Raw genomic sequence first — 22,904 nt, forward strand, 5'->3', positions numbered from 1 at the left:
CCAATCAAAGAAAAGCCTAGGACCTAATGGCTTCACTGCTGAATTCTACCAAACATGTAAAGAACTAATACAAATTATACTTAAATTATTTCAAAAAATTGTAGAGGAGGGACTATTTCTGAACTCATTCTATGAGGCCAGCATTATTGTGATATCAAAACCAGAAATGTATGCCCCCCCCAGAAAAAAAACAAACAAACAAAAAACTAAATGACAACATCCCTGATGAACATAGATGCAACAATTCTCAACAGAATATTAGCAAACCAAGTTCAACAACACATATAAAAGATCACTCACCAACACATGGACACATAGAAAGGAACACCATACACTGGGGTCTTGTGGAGGGTGGAGAGTAGGAGGAGGGAGAGGATCAGGAAACACAACTGATGGGTGCTGGGTTTAATGCCTGGGTGATGAAATAATCTGTACAACAAACCCCCATGACACAAGTTTATCTATGTCACAAACCTCCGCTTGTACCCATGAACTTAAAAGTTAAAAAAAAAAAAAAAGGTCACTTATCATGATCAAGTGAGATTTATCTCAGGGATACAAGGATGGTTCAACATGTGCAAATCAATACACATGATACACCATATCAACAGAATGAAGGACAAAAACCGTATGATCATTGAAATAGATGCTGTAAAGGCATTCAATAAAATAACATTTCTTCATTATAAAAATTCTAAAAAAGTTGAATATTGAAGGAATATACCTCAACATGATAAAGGCAATTTATGATGAGCTCACAGCTAATATCATACTAAACAGGAAAAAATTGAAAGCCTTTCCACCAATATATGGAATGGGACAAAGATGCCCACTTTCACCACTTCTATTCAACGTGGTACTGGAAGGCCTAGCCGGCATTTAGGCAAGAGAAATGATATGGTTTGGCTGTGTCCCCATCCAAATCTCATCTTGAATTGTATATCTCCCATAATTCCCTCATGTCATGGGAGCAACCCAATGGAAGATAATTGAATCATGGGTTTCCTCCCTACTGTTCTTGTGGTAGTAAGTCTCACAAGATCTGATGGTTTTATAAGGGGAATCCCCTTTCACTTGGCTCTCATTCTCTTCTCTTGTCTGCTGCCATGTGAGATGTGCCTTTCTCCTTCTGCCATGATTGTGAGGCCTTCCCAGTCACATGGAACTGTGAGTTCATTAAACCTCTTTCTTTTGCAAATTGCCCAGTCTTATACTCTTTATCAGTAGTGTGAAAATGAACTAATACAAGAAATAAATAAAGGACATCCAAATTAAAAAGAAAGAAGTCAAATTATGATTGTTGGTAGACAACATAATCTTATATTTAGAAAAACCTAAAAGGCTCCACCAAAAAAAACTCTTAGAGAATTTATTTAACTCTTAAGTTAGTAAAGTTGCAGGATACAACATCAAAAATTAGTTACAATTATATACACTACCAGCAATCAACTTGAAAAAGAAATCAAAGTAGCAATCCCATTTACAATCATCCAGTTTTGCTTTTTGTAGTTTCAGTTGCCTGTGGTTATTTGTGGTTCAAAAATAATTAATTACTGTATAATAAAATACTTTGAGAGAGAATGAGAGAGAAAGAGACCATGTTTACATACATTTTATTTCATTATACTGGTATATTTGTACTATTTTTATCATTAGTTGTTAATCTCTTACTGTGACTAATTTATAAATTAAACTTTATTGAAGGTAAGTATATATAGGGGAAAAAACATGGTATATATATGGTTCATGTACTATTCATGGTTTTAGGTATCTACTGGGGGGATCTTGGAACATATCTCTCACAGATAAGGGGGAACTACTGTATGATAATGTTTTATGGACTTCTTTTTTCTCCTCTCCACTAAAAGAATTTCATTCTAAACTCTTACTCTATCCTAACATCCACCATGTCTAAATGAAAATACAACATAACTAGTACCCCTCCTGCCAAATTTCCACATCTCTAGATGGATAACTTAGAGAATAAAAGCCTATTACTTGGGAAGTTTTATTTAATATGAAGGTAGGATGCTTTTATTTTTTAAACAAAATTAGGCATAATTATTTAATTGTAGTTTTAAAAAAATATTCTTGTTAATCATTAATAAAACTGTAAAAACAACTAAATATAAAAATCAAATACAATTGAACTATACTATAACACACATATTGGGGATGGGGTCAACGTCTTACTTTTTAGTTGTTTTTTTCTATTAGATATTGTTTTCTATTGGGAATTGTTTTTAGCAGAAAATAAATCATTCTACCAAAAAGACATGTGCACTCATGTGTTCCTCACAGCATTGTTCACAATAGGAAAGACATGAGATCAACCTAGATGCCCATCATTGGTAGACTGGGTAAAGAAAATATGGCACATCTACTACATATACACCATGAAATACTACATGGCCACAACAAAGAACAAAATCGTGTCCCTTGCAACAACATGGATGCAGCTGGAGACCATTATACTAAGTGAATTAGCACAGGAACATAAAATCAAATACATGTTCTCACTTATCAGTTGGAGCTAAATATTGGTGCTCATGGACATAAAGATTAAAACAATGGGCACTCAATACCTAGTTAATATCTACCTACAATGGAGGGAAGGGTAAAGGTTGAAAAACTAATTATTGGGTACCATGCTCACTACCCAGATGATCAGATCAATCTCAATCATACCCCAAACTTCAGCATCACACAATATACTAATGTAACAAACCTGCATATGGATCCCCTGGATCTAAAATAAAAGTTGAAATTATTTTTTTAAAAAAGGAAATAATCTAAAACCAAATTATTTTTTAGCATCACATACTTACCATTTCTACATTAAATACTAGGTAAGAAAGAATCAGAATGGTTTCTATACATCCTAGACATGTCCTTTCCATTTTGATACATGATAAACTAAATAAAAATAAAAAAAATTGAGAAGGAGAGGACACATTTTTGTGAGGACAGCTTGTGAGCTTGGAAAATGTTGATATCTTAACAGTTTCAAATAAATAGAAAGCAATGCTCCATTTCCCTCTCCTCATCCTTCCTGCTCTGTGCCCTCCCCCACTGCCTTCCTGCTCCCTCAAGTGCCCATGGTTGAATCCAAAGAGTGTTCCCTCTCTAGATCCTCAGATACACTCTTGAGATTCACCATGAAAGTGCATCAAAATGTATTTTATCATGAGATCTGGAAATAATTTTTTAATGAATGTATAATACTGTATATGTATTAAGTAAAATCACAGCCATGGAAACTGTTACTTTAGAAAAATAAGCTATGAATCTCAATATGATCTTCTCTTTTAAAAATTTTTTTCTAGTAATAATGCTTGTTACTTGCTCATTTATTTTGTGAAGCACATAATCATGGCAGCAAAGATTTAAGCAAAACTAATGAAAGTATAATTTTAAACTAAAGGATTCTTTCTGTTTGCTTTTCATCTGCAAATTAGGAAAGATCATCATTATTTAATTATATCCAAGATCAACCTCATGGATCATTGCCATGGAAAGCAAGAGGAGCTCACTGTGATCTGTGATGCCTCAGGACACATGGTGCTCTGCTAATATGCATTAGTAGATGCTATAGGACAAAAGGTTTCCATAATCAAATGAGATTGGAAAATGCTAGGTTAAAGAAAGCTAAATACATGTATTTACCACAGGAATATGGTGCAACTTTAATATGCTAATTTTCAATACGAATTTGCAAAAAAAAGCAGTGACCATAGAATCCTTTGTTCATGGAGCATATTTTTAAATAAGAAGTCACATAGGGAAACTTTCTCTAATCACGTCAGAATGTGGCCATTCGAGAAAAAAAGAAAACTCTAATTTCCTATTACAACTTTTCATGTACATTCCACATAAGTCAATTCATCTGAGAGAAATAGAACTCTAGGAAGTTAAGTATGAGAAAACCATAGCAACATTACTTATTTATTTATTTTCCTTTATGTATTGTTGGAGTTCAATAGCAAATAATAAGATTTGCCACCAGAGATTAGAGAAGCAGTAGCTCTGAAGTGTTGGAAGAGAAAAAATTAGCCATAGGCTATAGATCCAATTTACGATGCAGAATGCATGAGGTATATGAAAAACTGAGTGTATGTATGTAAATACATGTATGTAGGTGTATAAAGGTATATGATATAAAATTATATATATATATGAATAATAATATAAGAAGAACTGAGGGAGAATGGCCAGCTGAAAGAAAATTCTTAGCTTGCACTTGGGGAAGCACAGGTAAATGTTTCTGGTAGGAGAGGTAGAGAGTGACCTCTTGTGGGCAGGACCTCCCTTATTTCACTTTAGTATCCTCCTCTTCCAGAACTTCACACATGTCATTAGAATGCATGAGTAAAGGACATTTTTCTAACTTTGACTTTATTTACAACAGAAATTCCACTAAAATTAAATCTAATAGAGTTGCATAGTTCTATTAGTTAGGCTTCAGTTTGTCTACAAGTGCTAAAAGCTTAATGTAGCAGATTAGGAATTTATTTATCTCAGTTGGATAAAGTCCAGACTAAGAAAAGATGGGCAAGGCTGAGCAAGGTTGAGTAAGGCTGGCAAGTCAGTTTCATGATCATTAAGGCCCTCAGCACAGGGCTTCCACCTCATTATTCAGGCTGCAATTTTGTCTGTCTGTCACAGCCAACAGGAAAGAAGACAGAGGAAAAGGAAAACAAAGCAAGGAGGCTTCCAAGAATTTGCACATGAGCCATGGTAACAGAGGCTTATTCCAAGCAGTCATATACTCAGCCAAAAACTGGGGACTCTACAATATAGAAGAAGGAGAAAACGCCACAATAGTTAATAAATCATCTTTATTAAAGAAAGTAAAAGTACATGAAAAACTGCAGGAGAATGACCAGCTAGAAGAAAATGCTTAACTTGCATGTTGGGAAGTGCAGTCAAATGTCTCTAGTAGGGACATCTGAATATCTCAAAAGCACTCAAAGAAAGAAATTTCACTGCCCTCCTCATCTCTCCTTCTTCCTTACTCTCTTCAACCCAAGTAAGGGAGTGCAGAAGAATCAAATAAGAAAAAGAAGATAAACACACCTCACCCACTTCTGGAGGCTGCCTGACTGCAGTCATGCCTAGTTTGGACACGGGAAATAATTTTGAGTGAAATAAATTGTGTTATTATATGAAAATGAATAGTTATATTTACTAAATTGTGATTATTCTGCTATGTACAGTGATTACAGGACTTTTTATTAGCAATGAGAAATCAGAAATGCCATAGGCGTGCCTGACATTTGTCCAGGAAGAGTACAAAAGCCTTCCTAATTAATAAGGTATAAAAGTATAGGAAGGAATAAAGGTAAAAGTCACTCGTGATTATATCCTATGACTATTGCTTGTACAAAGTAATGGCTACAATAACTACGTCTCAGGCTTTTTGTGAAGTTATTTTTTTTAAAAAAAAAATGAAAGAAAGCCGTAGCGAGCAAGGTATAGAATGGCACTAAATAAAGTTTAGTATCTTTCCCTTGATTCATCCGATTCACTGAAAAAATATTAAATATTAAATGCATACTACTCGCTAGTTACGGTTTATACAAGACATACAATGTGAAAAATCATAGGAAATAGTACAAATGGATACTTTAAAATCATATGTCAATTCTGTCTAAAGAGAATCCAAATTATTTGGCTCACTACCACCTGAGAGCAGCTGCTGAAATTTTAGACACAGTTCCCAGGAGAGACACCAGCAAACTTAAGGCTTGGAATTTTAACCCCCTTTTGCTGACAGAGGCATCACTGTAACATACCTCTTGAGTTTTGTGAGCTCATTTAGTTATTTTTCTGTTGAAAGCTGATTTCAATCTAAATGAGTCCACATACTACACAGATATGATACAGAGGATCTGAAACTTTCTTCTGAGGGTACTAGGCTGGAGAGATGCGCTTTCCACTGTGTCATGTAAGTGCACAGATTTCAGTTTTCTCTATTAACACATTGAATTCCTTATTAACACTGAATTTCCTTTCTGTTCCCCTAGTTATAATCTCTAATATGATGCCTGCAAGTTTTATCTTGAGTGACACCTAGCGGTTTCATGTTGTCATGAGAACACGGAGGAGGCTTTGAAGTTCTAGCTAACAGGCCGGAGGGGTGAGGGTTGAGCTTGTTTTTGCATCTTTACCCTGGTCAAATAGTCATGTGAGAAAAATGATTTAGGGTTCACGGCAATTCAGATTGTTCCACTTCCTACTTGTAAAAAAGAGCTTATATTTGTGCTCGCACTTCATTGCTGGAATGTTAAAAATCTCTGGAAGAGAGGGCTATGTTCTTTCGAGTGGGTGTGATTATAGTTTCTGTCCCTTCTTTGGAAACTATGGAGGTGTTACAAACCAACACTAAGAGGGAAGGAAGAGAAACAATGTCCAAAGTTCTCATTCCCTGGCCACAGCAGAGAAAACTATGGAGATTTTTAGATAGTAAGAAGCCAGTGATTCACTTTTTTTTTCTGTCTGGTTTGAACTTGTGCTTATTTAAAAGCAAAATGAAAACCAGAATTTGACATTCCAGATTTCAAACCCATTTCAAAATCATTATATAACAGAATCGATTGTGGTTCAGCAGTTATTTATCTTACTCTTGTCTTTTCTTTTTTCTCCACCCATAGAGTATAAAATATTGGATAGAGTCAAAGGAATTCCCAAAGAACAGAGGGAACCAATTCATTATGACTTTCTTCTTAAATTTTAAATTCAGAAAAGCACAGAAAATAATATAGCAAATATTTGTGTGTCCAGATTTTCTTTAGTAAAAAAAAAAAGAAAATATTATGGAAAAAGTTGATTTAATTTTTTTCTTCATTCTAGTTTTATTCTCCATCACCATGATGCATGCGGTATTTATCCTCCTATCCAATTGTGTTTAAAAATATACTTTATATCAAAAATATTGTTTTTCACCCAACAAAAATACTATTCAATATGTATTCTAAATTGTATGATAATTGTCATACCACAAATATCATTCTGCAATTTTTTCATAATTTTTCTATAGCTACCCATGTTTAGATATACAATCTTAGTCCATTATTTTTATTGCTATTTCCATTATATGAAGAGATCACAATTTATTTAATGTTAGAAATTTTTTTCAACTGCTTTTCTATCAAAACAAAGTAGTGAAAGCATTTTTAGAATGGTGGGGTAAGGACTTCTGCTGTACAGAAAGCATGGCTGCAGGGGCCTCAGGAAACTTTCATTCATGGCAGAAGGGGAAGCAGGCACATCTTACACAGCTGGAGCAGGAAGAAGAGAGAGAAAGGAGAGAGAAAGGGAAGGTGCTACACACTTTTAAACAACCACATGTTATAAGAACTCACTATCATGAGAACAGCAAGAGGGAAACCCACCCAACAACCCAATTACCTCCCACCACAGCCCTCCTCCAACGTGAGAATTATAATTTGTCATGAGATGTGGGTGGAAACACAAATCCAAACCGTATCATTCTGCCGTTGGCCCCTCCCAAATCTTATGTCCTTCTCATATTGCAAAATACAATCATCCCTTCTCGACAGTTCTCCAAAGTCTTATTTCAACATTAATGCAAAAGTCCAAAGTGTCATCTGAGACAAGGCTAGTTACTTCGGTATATGAGCCTTAAAAATCAAAAACAAGTCAGTAACGTCCAAGATACAATGGTGGTATATACAGGCATTAGGTAAATACTTCCTTTCCAAAAGGGAGAGATCAGCCAAAACAAAGGGGCTACAGGTGCCATGCAAGTCCAAAACCCAGCAGGGAAGTCTTTATATTTTTGTTGTTGTTGTTTGTTTTAGTTTTTTTGTTTTTTGAGATGGAGTCTTGCTCTGTCACCCAGGCTGGAATGTAGTGGTTCAATCTCGGCTCATGGCTTGGCTCACTGCAACCTCCACCTCCCAGGTTCAAGTGATTCTCCTCCCTCAGCCTCCTGAGTAGCTGGGATTACAGGTGTGCACCACTATGCCTGGCTAATTTTTGTGTTTTTAGTAGAGATGGGTTTTACCATGTTGGTCAGGCTAGTTTTGAACTCTTGATCTTGTGATGTACCCGCCTCAGCCTCTCAAAATTCTGGGATTACAGGTGTAAGCCTCCATGCCCAGCCCAATCTTTAAATCTTAAAGCTCCAAAATAATCTCCTTTGACTCCATGTCTCACATCCAGGCAACAATAACGCAAGGGGTGAGCTTCCAAGGCCTTGGGCGGCTTCACCCCTGTGGTTTTGTAGGGTATTGTCCCTGAAGCTGCTTTCACAAGTTTGCATTGAGTGCCTGCAGCTTTTCCAGGTGCACTGTGCAAGCTGTTAGTGGGTCTACCATTCTGGGATCTGGAGGACAGTGGCCCTCTTCTCCCAGCTCCAGTAGTCAGTGCCCCAGTGAGCACTCTGTGTGAAGGCTCCAACCCCACATTTTCCCTCTGCCCTGCTCTAGTAGAGGTTCTCCATGAGGGCTGTGCTGCCACAGCAGACTGCTGCCTGAACATCCAGGCATTTCCTTATATTCTCTGAAATCTAGGTGTTGGCTTCCAAATCTCAACCCTTGCCTTTTGTGAACCTACAGGCTTAACACCATGTGGAAGCCAACAAGGCTTATGACTTACACTTCTGAAGCATTGGCCTGAAATATATATGGAGCTTTTTTAGCCACAGTGGAAGCTGTAACAGCTGGGACACAAGAAGCAGCGTCCCAAGGTTGCAAAGGGCCATGGAGCCCTAAGCCTGGCCCTTAAAACCAATTCTTTTCTCCTAGGACTCCAGGCCTGTAGTGGGAGGGGCTGTCATAAAGTTCTCTGAAATGCCTTCAATTCATTTCCCCCATTGTCTTGGCTATTAACTCCAGCCGGGAATTGCAGAATACACTTTCCTTTCAAGTGTATATAGGACATTCTTTAAGATAGATCATATGAGGCCATAAACAAAGCTACAATACATTTAAAAGGATTGAAATCATACAAAGTATGTTGCCTATATATAATGGAATAAAATTGGAAATAGTAACAGAAGGAAATTTTGAAAATACAGAAACATACAAAAATTAAACAGTATACTTAGATAGCCAAAAAGTCAAAAAATAAATCATAGGGCAAATTAGAAAACATATTGAGATAAATGAAAACAAAACATAACATGCCAAAAGTTATTAAATACAGCTGAATTTGTAAGAGTAAAGTCCCATATTAAGAAAAATCTCAAATTAATGACTTAACTTTTTACCTTAAAAAGCAGAAAAAAGAAGAGAAAACTAACTGCAAACTAACAGAAGGAAGGAAAAAATTAAGATTAGGATTAAATAGAGATTACACCAAGAAGTTAAAATTAAATAAGGCTAAAAGTTGGTTCTTCAGAAAAAATAGTAAAACTGACAAATTCTTAGCTAAATTGTCCAAGAAAACAGAAAGAAAACGTAAATGACTAAATTTAGTAATGAGAGGCCATTACGACCAGTCTTATAGAAACAGAAAGGATTATAGAATACTCTGAATAATATATGCCAACAAATTAGATAACCTAGATAAGATGAACAAATTTCTGGAGAAAGAGAAGCTATCAACATTTATTCAAGAATTTGAGAAATCTGAATAGATCTATAACAACTAAAGAAATCGAATTAATAATCAGAAACCTTCTCATAAAGAAAAGCTAAAGACCAAATGGCTTTATTGGTAAATTCTATCAAACGTTTAAAGGACAAATTAACACCAATTGTTCACAAAAGTCTTCCAAAAAAAAAAAAAAAACCCCAGAAAATTTGGAGCACACCCCAATTTGTTCTGGGAGGGCAGCATTACCCTGATACCAGAATTAGAAAAAGGAATAACAAGAAAAATACAGACCACTATTCCTTATAAAATAGATGCAAGAAAATAGCAGCAAAATGAATTCAGCAACATGTAAAAAGGATTATATACCATAACCAAGTGGAATTTACTTCAAAAATGCACTGTTGGCTTAGTATCCAAAAATTAATTAATACAAAATACCAAGTTAATAGAATGAAGGGTAAAAGAGCATTATGAGCATCTTAATAAACACAGAAAAAATTGACAAAACTTAATACTCTTTCATGATAAAATCACTCAACAAAGAATAGAAATTTCTCAACCTGATACAGGGAATCTACAAAAAAAACTACAAGTGACATCATATTCAGTCACGAAAGACTAAATAATCTCACTACATCTACCTACATCTATAATATTAACATTGTACTAGAAGTTCTAACCAAGGCAATTAGGCAAGAAAAGAAAATAAAAAGTGTCTAGATGGAAAAAGAAACAGTAAAACTACCTTCATTCATAGATGGCAAAATCTTGCATATAGGAAACCACAAAAAAATTGAAACTAATAAACAAGTTAATCAAGTATTAAGTGTACAATGTCAATATACAAAAATCAATTGTATTTCTATGCACTATGAATAAAATTCCCAAACAGAAATTTAAAAAAGAATTTTCTTCATAATCACAAAAAAGAATAAAATATTTGGTATACATTTAACAAAAGAAGTGCAAAACTTTTATACTGAAAGCAACGAAACGATGTTAGATGAAAATTAAATAAAACCTAAATAAATAGAAAGACATTTCATTTTCACAGATTAGAACTTAGTATCATTTAGATGGCTGCATTCCCTAAATTAATCTACAGATTTGACACAGTCCCTACTAACATGCCAGCTGCATTTCCTGTAGAAATTGATGTTAGTTCTAAAATGCATATAGAAGTTCAAGGAACTCATGATGGCTAAGACAATCTTGAAAAAGGAAAACAAAGTTTGAAAATTCACACTTCTTTCAAAACTTACTACAAAGTCACAGTAATCAAGATGGTGTGCTACTGGTATAGGAAAAACATGTAGATTAATGGGATTAAATTGAGTTCAGAAATAAGCCATTTTAGTGAATTTATTTTTTACAAAGATGTGAAGACAATGAATCAGGAAAAGAATCATGTTTTTAACAAATAATACTGAGACAACTGAATATCCAGATGCAAAAAAAATAAAATAAAATTAGACCCCTACCTCACACCGTATAATAAAACTAATTCAAAATGAACCAAAGACCTAAATGTAAGGCATAAAACTCTTAACAGAGTTCTAAATTTTTATGATGTTGGGTCAGGGGATGCAGGTAATGTCCTTTGTTGTTGTTGTTGTTGTTATGATACCAAAAACAAAAGCAACAAAAGGAAAAGAATGGCAAATTAAATTTCACTTAAACTTGAAACTTTTGTGCTTCAAGAGACACTGTCAAGAAAATGTAAAGGCAATGCATAGAAAAGGTAGAAATATTTGCAAATTATGTATCGAATAGGAGACTAGCCTCTAGAATATATAAAATTTCACAACTCAAAAACAAAACAACCTAATAATAAAAAGTCATATATTATATAAATCTATTTATATAAAATATCCAGAAACAGAAAGAAGATTAGTGGTTGCCAGGTACTTGGAGGAGAGGGAGGGAGAATGTCTGCTAACAGGTACAGGGTTTCTTTGAAGGTAGTTGAAAATGTTCTAAAATTAGATAGTAATAATGGTTGTATACCTCTGTAAATGTATTTAAAATGATTGAATTATATACTTTGAGAGGATAAAATGTATGCTTTATGAATTATATCTTAATAAATCTATTATAAAAAGTGCTGCAAATAACATCCTTCCCCATGTCTCTCAGTGCATCGATTGTATACATGTTTATACACTCTATGGACCTACAATTGGAAATTCTGAGCTGTAGATTTTCAGTTTTGCTAGAACTTGAAACATTGCTCTACAAACTAGTTTTATGTATTTATAATTCCACCAGTCATGTGAGAAAGTTCAAGTTTCTTTTAACTTTGTCAATATTTGAAATTATCAATTTTATATTATTTTTACTTGTATTTTAGTATTTTTAACTTATTAGCTGGGAAATAATATTTCAGTGGTTTGCATTTTCATAATTTTAAGTAAGATTAAAATCTTGTAAAATATTTATTGCCCATTCAGTTTTCCTTTTCTGTGACTTTTCTATTCTTATCCTTTGCCCAGCTTCTATTGGACTGTTGGTCTGCAGAACTTCCTTTAAGTGCTGGTAACACAGAAACCAGAAACTTCCCTGCCTCTCAATAGTGACAGGTGAGAATTAGTAGTCACTCGGGCAGGCCAGAACATTCTACCACATTCATTCCAGAATGGAATCTTTGAAATATATGGTTGCCATGACAAGTGACAACATTTCAAAGGATTTGCTTGGTTGGTAACTATCTAGACTATTTTACCTTTGGCTAATAGGTAATATACTAGAATTTCTATTTACAACTTTATCTCATGAGTGATTACAGAGAAGTTAAAAATATGTAAGTGAATTTCTATTAATATTTCAGTCAGTCAAATGCTTTTCTTTTTTTCTAATCCTGACCACTTCTTAAAATTTTTGTTCTGTTAAGATAAAGAACTATGAATATATTAGAAAATTATATTACTATGGGCCCTTATCCAGAAATCTTGCCAAATTTGCCAACTGGAAGAATTCGTCTTTGTCAATTAATCTCCCAAATTCAGACCTTACTAATAAGGGTTCTCTTATTAGTAAGGGTCAGAGAAAGCACAACTATATAGATAAATATATTTATTATAAGGTATCAGTTTACACAATAATAGAAGCTAGGAGGTCCTAGATTCTATTTTCTGCAAGACAGAGACCCAGGAGATCCAGTGGTGCAGTTTGAACGCCTGAGAGCAAGAAAGTTGATGATAAAAATTCCAGCCTGGGTCTGAGGACCTGCCAACCAGAGCAGTGAGGACAGCAGATCAGTGTCCCAGCTCAAGTAGAAAACTAAGCATTCTTCTGCCTTCTTGTTTTATTCAGGCCCTCAACAGATTGAAAGATGTTGACCCACATTAGGGAGTGTCATCAACTATACTCAGAACACCAATATAAATGCTAATCTCTTTTGAAAATACCCTCACAGACATACCCCATAATGTTTACCAGATATCTGGGCATCCTACAGCTCACTCAATTTGACACATAATATTAACTAACCATCATGAGTTCCCACTTTGAAAATTTAGCAACCATATATATATATATATCCTTAATCCATATTTAATCTCCAAATAAAGTCAACAACAAGCTCATAATTCCATCTAACATGTAACTATGTAACATATGTCCTGCATACAACTAAAAATGCACTAAACCCTTCTCAGAGGAGGAGATAAAGTCCCTTTGTGAGGTTTACTCTCTTCCTTAATGTCCTGTAACTTAAATACCATGTTATAACAATACTTATATACTAGAATATGAAGTCAATGCATTTTATACTATGTGATAAGAGAATAAGAAAAAAATTTGATATCTAATATACACACACAGAAATGTATTTAGAGCAAAATTAAGAGGAAATACTCAATTATAGTCCTCATTTCTGCACTGATCACAGCATCATAATGGGTATTTTTAAATCCCTTTTTTCTACTACCCATTCTGTAGTTCCTTTGCTTTCATTATGCACCTCAGCTGGTTGTGGTTCTTTAAATACTAAAGTGACCCAAGAAAGGTCTGGGTCATTAGTAGTCCCACCTGGATTTGAAGGTTGTAGTTTTCCATTGATCTTAGTCACAGGACACAGTAATACTAAGAGACACACTAAGGGATATTTCTTATTGCAGACACTTTTCCTTACCTACACTATGGAATAGTAGTCCAATTTCTCTTTGGTAGTCTGGGTCAGTCAATCCAGCCAGCACCATAACTCTCTACTTAGCCTATTGACTCAGAAGCACAAAGAGACCAAGGTGGCCAGGTGGCAGTCTTAACTTCTAGTTCAACTGAATTATTGTTGTGTCTCCTGATGGAAGAATTCTTCCCTCCAGAACAGAGATCTCTAAGCCAGCAGAGCATATGTCACAGGAACAGGAAGCTACTGGGTCACTAAGGATATTAGTGAGTAGTGCAACTCCTATTTTTATCCCTTAATCCCTAGACCCAGGAATCCTGGTTACAGGAGAAATAGCAGTATAAATTGAACATATTCAGAACATATTCAGTTTTCTGGAGAACCTTGCCCCAGCCCTTCCAGGTAATGTCAGCTAGCTGGTAATATAACTGAGTCTTCAAAAGGTCATTCCACCACTCCATCAAACAAGTGGCTTTAGGATGGTGGGGAACATGGTAAGACCAGTGAATTTCATGAGCATAAGCCAATTGCCTCACTTCTTTTGCTGTGAAGTGAGTTCCTTGATCAGAAGCAATGCTGTGTGGAATAACATGATGGAGGATAAGGCATTCTATAAGTCCATAAATGGTAGTTTTAGCAGAAGCACTGCATGACTGGAAGGCAAATCCATATCCAGAGTAAGGGTCTATTTCAGTAAGGACAAAATGCTTCCCCTTCTACCATGGAAGCAATCTAATGTAATCAACCTGCCACCAGGTAGCTGGCTAATCACTCTGGGCTATATCAAGGACTCAGTGTTTTTCTCTGCTACCGGTATATTGGGCACTCAGTAGTGGCCATAGCTAGGTTATCACTGATAAATGAAAGCCCATGTTGCTGGACCCATACATAACTTCCATCCCTGCCACTATGATTACTTTGCTCATGAGCTTATTGGGTGATGACAACAGTGACTGGAGAAATAGCCTAAATGGTATCTACAGAATGGGTCATGCTATCCACTTGACTATTAAAATAATCCTCAGCTGAGATCACCCTTTGGCGAGTATTCATATGGAACACAAATATCTTCAAACTTTTCGCTCATTCAGAGATGTCTATCCACATATCTCTTTCTCAGATTTCCTCATCAATTTTCCAGTCACATTCCTTCTAAGTTTCTGACTGTCTAAGAAAATCATTGACCACAGTCCATGAATCAGTATATAATCACACATCTCGCCATTTCTCCTTCCAATCAAAGTAAAAAATCAGATTCAGTGCTTGAAGTTCTGCCTATTGGGAGAATTGAACTGCTTGAGATTGTGCCCACTGGGACTATTTCTCTTGACCATTGTCCTTCAGAGATGTCCCAAATGGGGGCTATAGGGATACAGTGATTCACTTTCAAGTTGTGCCTGTATATTATGCAGAACCATCCATAAACCAGGCTGAGTGTTTCTTCCTCTGTCAATTGATCGTAGGGAACTCCCCATGAGGCCATAGTTGCAGGCTAAGAAAGAGAAGGCAGAGTCACAGAAGGAAGGATCATGGGCTTTTGGCTACTTCTTTACGTAATTTATTTGTACCTTCAAGACCAGCTCAGGCCTGATCACGCATATATATCACTTCCAGTTGATGATCACTTCCAGTAGTACTGCTGTGCACACCCAACTTTATGGCTTGGTGGACTGAATAACACCCAATTCATGATGAGCAGTTCAGGACACATGGTAACTTGGTGTCACATGGTCATTCAGTCTCTACTATGGCCTAGTAGCATGCCAAGGGCTATTTCTACAAAAAAAGACTAACTATCTGAAGAAGACAGTAAGGCTTTGCTCCAAAAATCCTGGGGGCTTGCACTTCAATTCACCTGTAGGGACCTACCAAAGGCTCCAAAGAGCATCATTATCTGCCACTGATGTAACAAGCACCATTGGATCTGCTGGATTCTATTGTCCAATACCCGAGCAGATTGTACAGCAGCCTGGGCCTGTTTCAGAGTCATCTTCTATTATGGGCTCCATTCAAATTAGCAGCTTTTTAGGTCACTTGGTTAATGGGTTGGAGTAACACACCCAAATGAGAAATATGTTGCCTAAAATATATAGAGGACCATTGGGCATTCTGCTTCTTTTTGGATTTTAGGAGGTGTCAGATGCAACAAGTTACCTTTAACCTTAGAAGGGATATCTCAACATGCTCCACACTACTGGACCCCTAGAAATTTCACTGAGATAGAAAGGCCCTGAATTTGTGTCAAATTTATTTCCCACCCTCTGGCACACAGGTGTCTTGCCAGTAAGTTTAGAGCGTTGCTACTTCTTGTTCAGAAGGTTCAGTAAGCATAATGTCATCAACATAATGGACCAGTGTGATGTTTGTGGATGGGGAAGTGATCAAGATTCCTGAAAACTAAATGATGACATAAAGCTGGAGAGCTGGCATGCCCCTGTGGTAGAAAAGTGAAGGTGTATTGCTGGCCTTGCTAGCTTAAGACAAACTGCTTCATGTGCACCTTACGGAAAGGGATGGAGAAAAAAGCATTTGCCAGATTAATAGCTGCATCCAAGGTACCAGGGAATATGTCAATATACTCAAGCAATGAAATCACACGTGGTACTGCAACTGCATTTAGAGTTGCCACCTGGTTAAGTTTATGATAATCCACTGTCATTCTCCAAGATCTATCTTCTTTACAGTCCAAATAGGTAATTTAAATGGGGATGTGGTGGGAATCACAACCCCTAAATCATTTAAGTCCTTGATGTTGACACTAAACTCTGCAATCCCTCCAGGAATGCAGTATTGCTTCCAACTTACTGTTTTCCTAGGTAGAGGCAGTTCTTGTGGCTTCTACTTGGCTTTTCTCACCTCACTCCACAGCTCTGGCAACCAGTATGTGGATTCCACTAGCTAATCAGTATGTCTATTCCAATTATGCATTCTAGAACTGAGAAAATAACCTCAGTTATAACAAATAACTCTGTAATAACCCAAGATTGATCTGGGGACTCACTGAACCTACTGTGAGAAGGACCTGAGCTACACTCCTTTGACATCCTGACCTCCCTAGTTCCCTACTCTGACTAGAGGGACATAATGCCATTTTGGGTCTCCTGGAAGCATTGTCAGTTCAGAACCATTGTCTAGTACTCCCCAAAAGGTCTGATTATTTCCTTTCTCCAAGGCACACTTACCCTAGAAAGGCCATAGGTCCCTTTATGGCAGTCTGGGAGAAAGATTGACAGTATAAATTTTGGTAGTATACTAAGGTCCTTTTTCAAAGGGACCCAGCCTCCCCTTCACTCAATGAGTTCTGAGTTTTGTAAGCTAGCTTAAGTCTGGAAAATGATTGACGGATCATGACTCAATTTTTTAATTCATGTTAGATTTTTTTCCACTTGACCTAGAACTTTTCTACGTACACAAATCAAATGAGAATTTAATAGGCCTCCTATCTGTTTAACTTCTAAGAACATTATGATCAACTAGCCAATACCTTAGCTTCACAAGGGTCAGACTATTTTGACTGCTGCTTTGACTTTTTGTCGTTCATTAAGGCAACCACACTCATCTTTTCATTGGCTGTCGAGCTTGCCTCTTTGCCCCTGCTACTCTGAAATCCAATTATTCTCATCACATTTACATTTCCCTATTCAGTGGCTGCAATTTCCACTAGAGAAGGGTTTGATCTGTAGAGAAGAGCAAGCACAGAGCTCCTCAAGGATGCTGAAACTTTCCTCACAAATTGCTTGCTGTAGTGGTGAAAGGTGTGTCTTCTGGACACTCCCAGTGTGAGGGACTAGGTCTTAAATGACAAATTCACTCTACCATTCCAATCTCCTTTGAATATCTTTTCTACATTAAGCCAAGGCAGTTCTGGCATTTTTAACTTTCTCCTCGTGGGCCACTTTTTGTCCATGTTTCAGCCAATCAACCAAACAAGTAGTTAGAGCCATTTCTAACTCCCTGAGCTGCACCATTAAATGCAGAATCTCTGCTTAGTGAGCCTATATCAGTAAATTTGGCCTAATTCAACTTTTTGTTTCTTCCACCATTACCCTAGACCTTTAATATCCATACTACACAGGTCCCCTGGATTTCTGCTTGTAGAAATAAGAAAACTCAAGTCATTCTTTTGGAGTGTAGCACATTTCTTCATGGGTCACACTTTGTACCTGGACTTTAGGGACCTTCTGGAACTTGAGTCTAGTTGTAGGTCTAGAAGCAAAGAAGAGTGGTGGAAGTGGGTCCCCTAAAAAGACTCAGCATTATCTTGCTTGGCAGGGGAGGCAATTAGTTTCCTCTGGCAATGTAGGGTAGACACACACACACACACACACACACACACACACACACACACACACACACACACACACACACAATACCAATTATTTTATCAAGGGGAAAATTTTAGATCTGTCCTAAAATTTCTTTATGTATTTAATCCTGTGATAATTTTTAAGATAATTCTGCTAAAGCAAATTCTTTGATAGGGTAGGCTAGTAACATACATTTACTAAAATGGGAGATACTAAAAAACAGCAAGGAAAGTACTCCAGTTATGAAATAACAGCTGAATTTTATGGAAATATGACATATCTGGAATAGGGCTTTTGTTCACGTTTGGACCCAGAGATACCTCCCTGGGTAGATGACTGATGCTTTTCCTGGGCGATAGGAATGTGAGGAAGGCAAGGTGAGTAGCTTAGATGGAGACAGGGGAATGGAATGCACGCACTAAGTAAGGCTTCTTTGGTTCTTTGAACCAAAGATAAGCTGGTGAAGCTGAATTAAACAAGAATCACACAAACAAGCTGTTGTTGCATGCAGGTGGACCAGGGTGGAGGCGGCCAGTTCTGCAGTAGCTCTAAAGTTGCCAGGGTGGAATAACTGGGGAAAAGTAGAGCTAAAAGAGCAAATTTACATACACAATGCTGGATCAAGAGGAGAATTCCTCCAAATGTCAGTTCAGAGTAATTGACAGTGCAAATATTTGATTCGGAAGTAGCCCATCTTATTCTAATGAGCAATAATTCTGAAAGAATCAATACAGCATGTAAACAAAGATTTTACAAGAAAAAAGTAGACAAGTAACAAGATCAATAATTAAAAACTGGAAAAATATCAAACAGCAGATGAAAAGCTTTTTTTAAATTCATTGGAGCTATTTTATCTATAAAATGTGATCTCAAAGGAGAGATATAAGAATTTAGTAAAAAAATGGTGCAGCTCAGGAAAAAAGTAGAGTGTTTAAAATACTCTGAAAGGGCCAAAAGAATGTTGAAAACAGTGCATAGAAAGTGAATACTGCTAAAAATGTGGTAAAGTGAATTAAGGGCCAGATTGAGGTAAACTAGAAAGATTTTTGAAACTAGATAAAATGTAAGCATTACTGATATCACTAAAGAAGAGAACCAAAATAATAGAAGAAAATATGTAAATAAATTTTAATAAAATGTTCCATGAACATAGATTCAAAAGCAGACTATGTCCCTAGAAAAATTAAGTCAATCAATAATGAGCTCTTTCCTTGTAAAGTTACTTAGTTTCAAAAATAAACAAAGAATCCTTTGGAAATCCAGAGAGGGAAGAAGAGTTTCATTTGATCTACATAGGAGAAAAAAAAAGTAGCTAACTCTAGCTTTTTTCCACAACAAAGCTAGATGATAATCAAACAATGTCTATAAAATCCTTGTGAAAACTATACCTCAAGAATATCATATGCAGCCAAACTTTAACTCAGTGTAACAGTTTTAATGTGAAAAAAATCAAGGAATATGATTCTTATGAGTATCTCCTAAATAAAGTCAAAGACAATGAACTTTAGCTCAACAAGATATGAATGGAGAAAGTCTGGCAATATGCACAGAATCTATTTAGATGAAGGGCTAAGACGTGAAAGAAGTAGGGTTATTCTTACAGAACTGAATATAAATATTATACATCTTGAAAGTATAAAAATGATGTAGCTAATAACAATTATAACAAAAATAAAAGGGGAAAGTTAATAAACACATTGATTTCATTTTTTAAACCTAGGTGTTATTAAAGCAAACAAGCACTATAAATACAACTGCATAAACGTTTCATTAAGTAAAGTAATTAAATCAACTAAAATTGTATGAGGAGTGACAGAGATGAGAAAATAGAAATGAACTAATTTCATCTTTGCTCCTAGTTGGGAATCAACAGATTCTAAAGCTTTGAGGAATAAATTATTATAAGAAGTTATTATAATCCTAAACATCATTACAACAGGAATATAAATCTTTTTATTAAAGAAACACACAAAAACACCACATCGCACACATTCAAAGGGGAAAAACACCAAATAATAAAATATTTAACAACAACAAAGGCATATACAAAATATAGTGACAAAATCTGTTATGTAATAAATGATAATGGATTGAAATCATGTAGAAAGAGAAAGAAATATGGTAAAATTACTAATAAAGTCCAGCAATATGCTACATACTAGAAACACTTATAAAACAAAGTATCTCGAAAAGGTTGCAAATAAACAGATAGAAAAAAGGTATACCAAAAAAATAATAAACAACCACAAAGTAGGTGTTGGGATTTTAATGCAGACAAACTAAAATTTCAGGCTTTAAATTCAGCTTTACAGCAGTAAATGTGATTTTTTTTTTTGAAAATGTATCACATTATGAGAAAGTTTATAATCCATTATGATGATAAAATAATTATGAAAATCTATGTGGTAATAAGAATTCTAACACGGCTCCCAATATTCCTGTCCCCATAGTATCCACGTCTTGTATCAATCCCCCCACCTGAAGCTGAAATACTAAGAAAGGAAGGTTATGCGATGAAGCTCTGAATATGGTGGGAAATCATTCTCATGATTATGTTATATAACATGGAAGAAAGAATTGTACAGCTCTAATTAAGGTTACTAATCAGTTATCTTTGAGTCAAAGGAAGAGTATTTGAGTGGTCTGAATTACTCACATGAGCCTTTTAAGTCTGGGTCTGGACGCTGGAGACAGAAGTCAGAGATTAGTAGTGTGAGATGGCTTCTGGAACGGGTCACATGGCAAGAAACTGCAGACAGCTTCTAGATGCTGAGTGTAACCCTCAGCCACAGCCTGAAAAAGAATAGAGTCTTCAATCTGACTGCCTCAAACAATTGAATTTTGCCAACAATCTAAGTGACCTTGAAAGAGAACTCTGAACCTTAAATGAGATAGCACTCCCAGGTGACATCTTGAGTCCAGCTGTGTGAGACCCTGAGCAGACTACACTAAACTGAGACTGAACCTTCTGACCTACAGACACTGAAATAATAAGTAGGTATTTGCAAGCCATTAAATCTGTGATAAATTGATGCATAGCTATAGATAATTAACACAATCCTCATACTATAATATACCATAGTGCCATCCAAATTGATAGAGCAAAACAAAACTATAGGAAAGCTTCTGGTTTATGTACTAATACATGATACTTTTTTGCAGCATTAGTAATGGAAGACTTTAATTCATCTGTCAACAAGTCAACAAGGAATCCAAAAACAGGTAAGACTTTTAGGACATATAGATAGCAATAGGAGGAGGTATTTTTGTGTCTATGTGTTTGTATGAGTGACAGATGACAGAGAGAATCCTGTATATCATTCTGTATCCATGATAAAAAAGAATGTGCCTTTTTCCCCCCCAATACCTGTACAACATTCACAAAAGTAACCATATGTTAGGCTAGAAATTTCTGTATAAATTCCTAAAAGTAGAAATAGAAGACATATTCTGATTACAGTGCAAAAAATTAGAAACTAACAATGAATTCATAAAACAAGTGAAAAACAACCTACCACTTGTCAAGTAAATTTTCTATTTTAAACAATGCATGGATAAAAGAAAAATTAATAAGTAATTACATAGTATTGATAATACTACGTATCAAACCCTATAGTATACAACCAAAGGGGTCACAGAGAAAAATTCATAGCCTTTAATACTTAGAAAAATAAACCAGAAAAGAATGAGAATATAATGAAATCAAGTATCCAAAGCAAGAAGTTATAAAAATAAAACAAAATAAATCTAAGGAAGGCAGAAAGAAAATGACACATATAAAGATGAAGTTGAATGTTTAAATTCAGGAAGAGAAAAATAGTAGGACTAATAAATTCAAAATCTTGTATTTTGTTCATAATGAAACGGGCATTCTAATATTTTTCCCCAAATCTATATTCCCGCCCTAATTATGTGGAAAACAATCAAATAAATCCAAATTGAGGTACATTTTACAAAATACACAACCAGTGCTCTTCAAAACTGTCAAGGTCATAAACAAAGAAAGATTGCGAAACAGTTAAGAGACCAGAGGAAACCAAGGAGACATGCTGACTAAATGCAACATGGAATCCTGGACCAGGTCCTAGAACAAAAAGAGCATATTAGTGGAAAAATAGGTGAAATCCAAATACAGTCTGAATTTTAGTTAATGTAATTGTACTAATGTTAATTTCTTAGTTTTGAAAAAATGTGCTATGATTATGTAAGATGTTAGTTAACATTGGGGGGAACTAATTGAAGGATATAGGAGAATTTACTGTCTTTGCAACTTCCCTATAGACCTGAAATATTCCAAAGTAAAAAGTTTATTATTAAAAAAAAAAAAAGATCTAGAAAATCTAAATATAACAATTAAAAAGAAGACACAAAATAATTATCAAAGGGCTACCTCCTCCAAACAAGCAAAGAAACACATAACAGGCTCTAAAAATTTCATAAGGCAATTTATCAATCATTTCAGTAACTGATAACTCAACTTCTAATTAAACTATTTTGATAACATTGAAAAATTTAAAAGCCCCTCATACTCTTTCCCATGAAGTTATAATTCAAACAAAATTATATTTTCCCTTCTGATTTTAATATATGCATTTATTTCTATTTTCAAATAATATTTGATGATACTTCCAGAAATGGTAAATGACCATGGTAATGATAATCTTTGTTGTATTCTATACCTTCATAAGAATGCTTCTGATTGTTTTTTAATTACACCTGGCACTGACTTTTTTAACTATCACATTAATATATGAACTACATATCCATTGTATTTTAAAATGTTATCAAGTTTATATTTAAAATCTTATGAATTTTGAACTCAAAAATTATTGTGTAGGGTTTCTTCTTTAGCGATTATAGATTCTCTTTTATTGAACCACCCTCTGTGTAATAAATACTACTTGGGT

At 35.3% G+C, this 22,904-nt stretch overlaps 1 long non-coding RNA gene across 1 annotated transcript in view; it reads right to left on the reverse strand.

Moving 5' to 3' along the window:
- LOC119472072 overlaps positions 1 to 20,785 on the reverse strand; it is a 218,865-nt gene extending 198,080 nt beyond the window's left edge. The window contains exon 1 of the long non-coding RNA XR_005201184.1: positions 20,654 to 20,785. This is a non-coding gene — a long non-coding RNA (uncharacterized LOC119472072). The remainder of the gene's footprint in view (positions 1 to 20,653) is intronic.
- Between the last annotated feature and the right edge of the window lie 2,119 nt (positions 20,786 to 22,904).

The sequence above is a fragment of the Cebus imitator genome, unplaced genomic scaffold (assembly GCF_001604975.1).
Source record: "Cebus imitator isolate Cc_AM_T3 unplaced genomic scaffold, Cebus_imitator-1.0 Scaffold84, whole genome shotgun sequence".
Lineage (NCBI taxonomy): Eukaryota > Metazoa > Chordata > Mammalia > Primates > Cebidae > Cebus > Cebus imitator.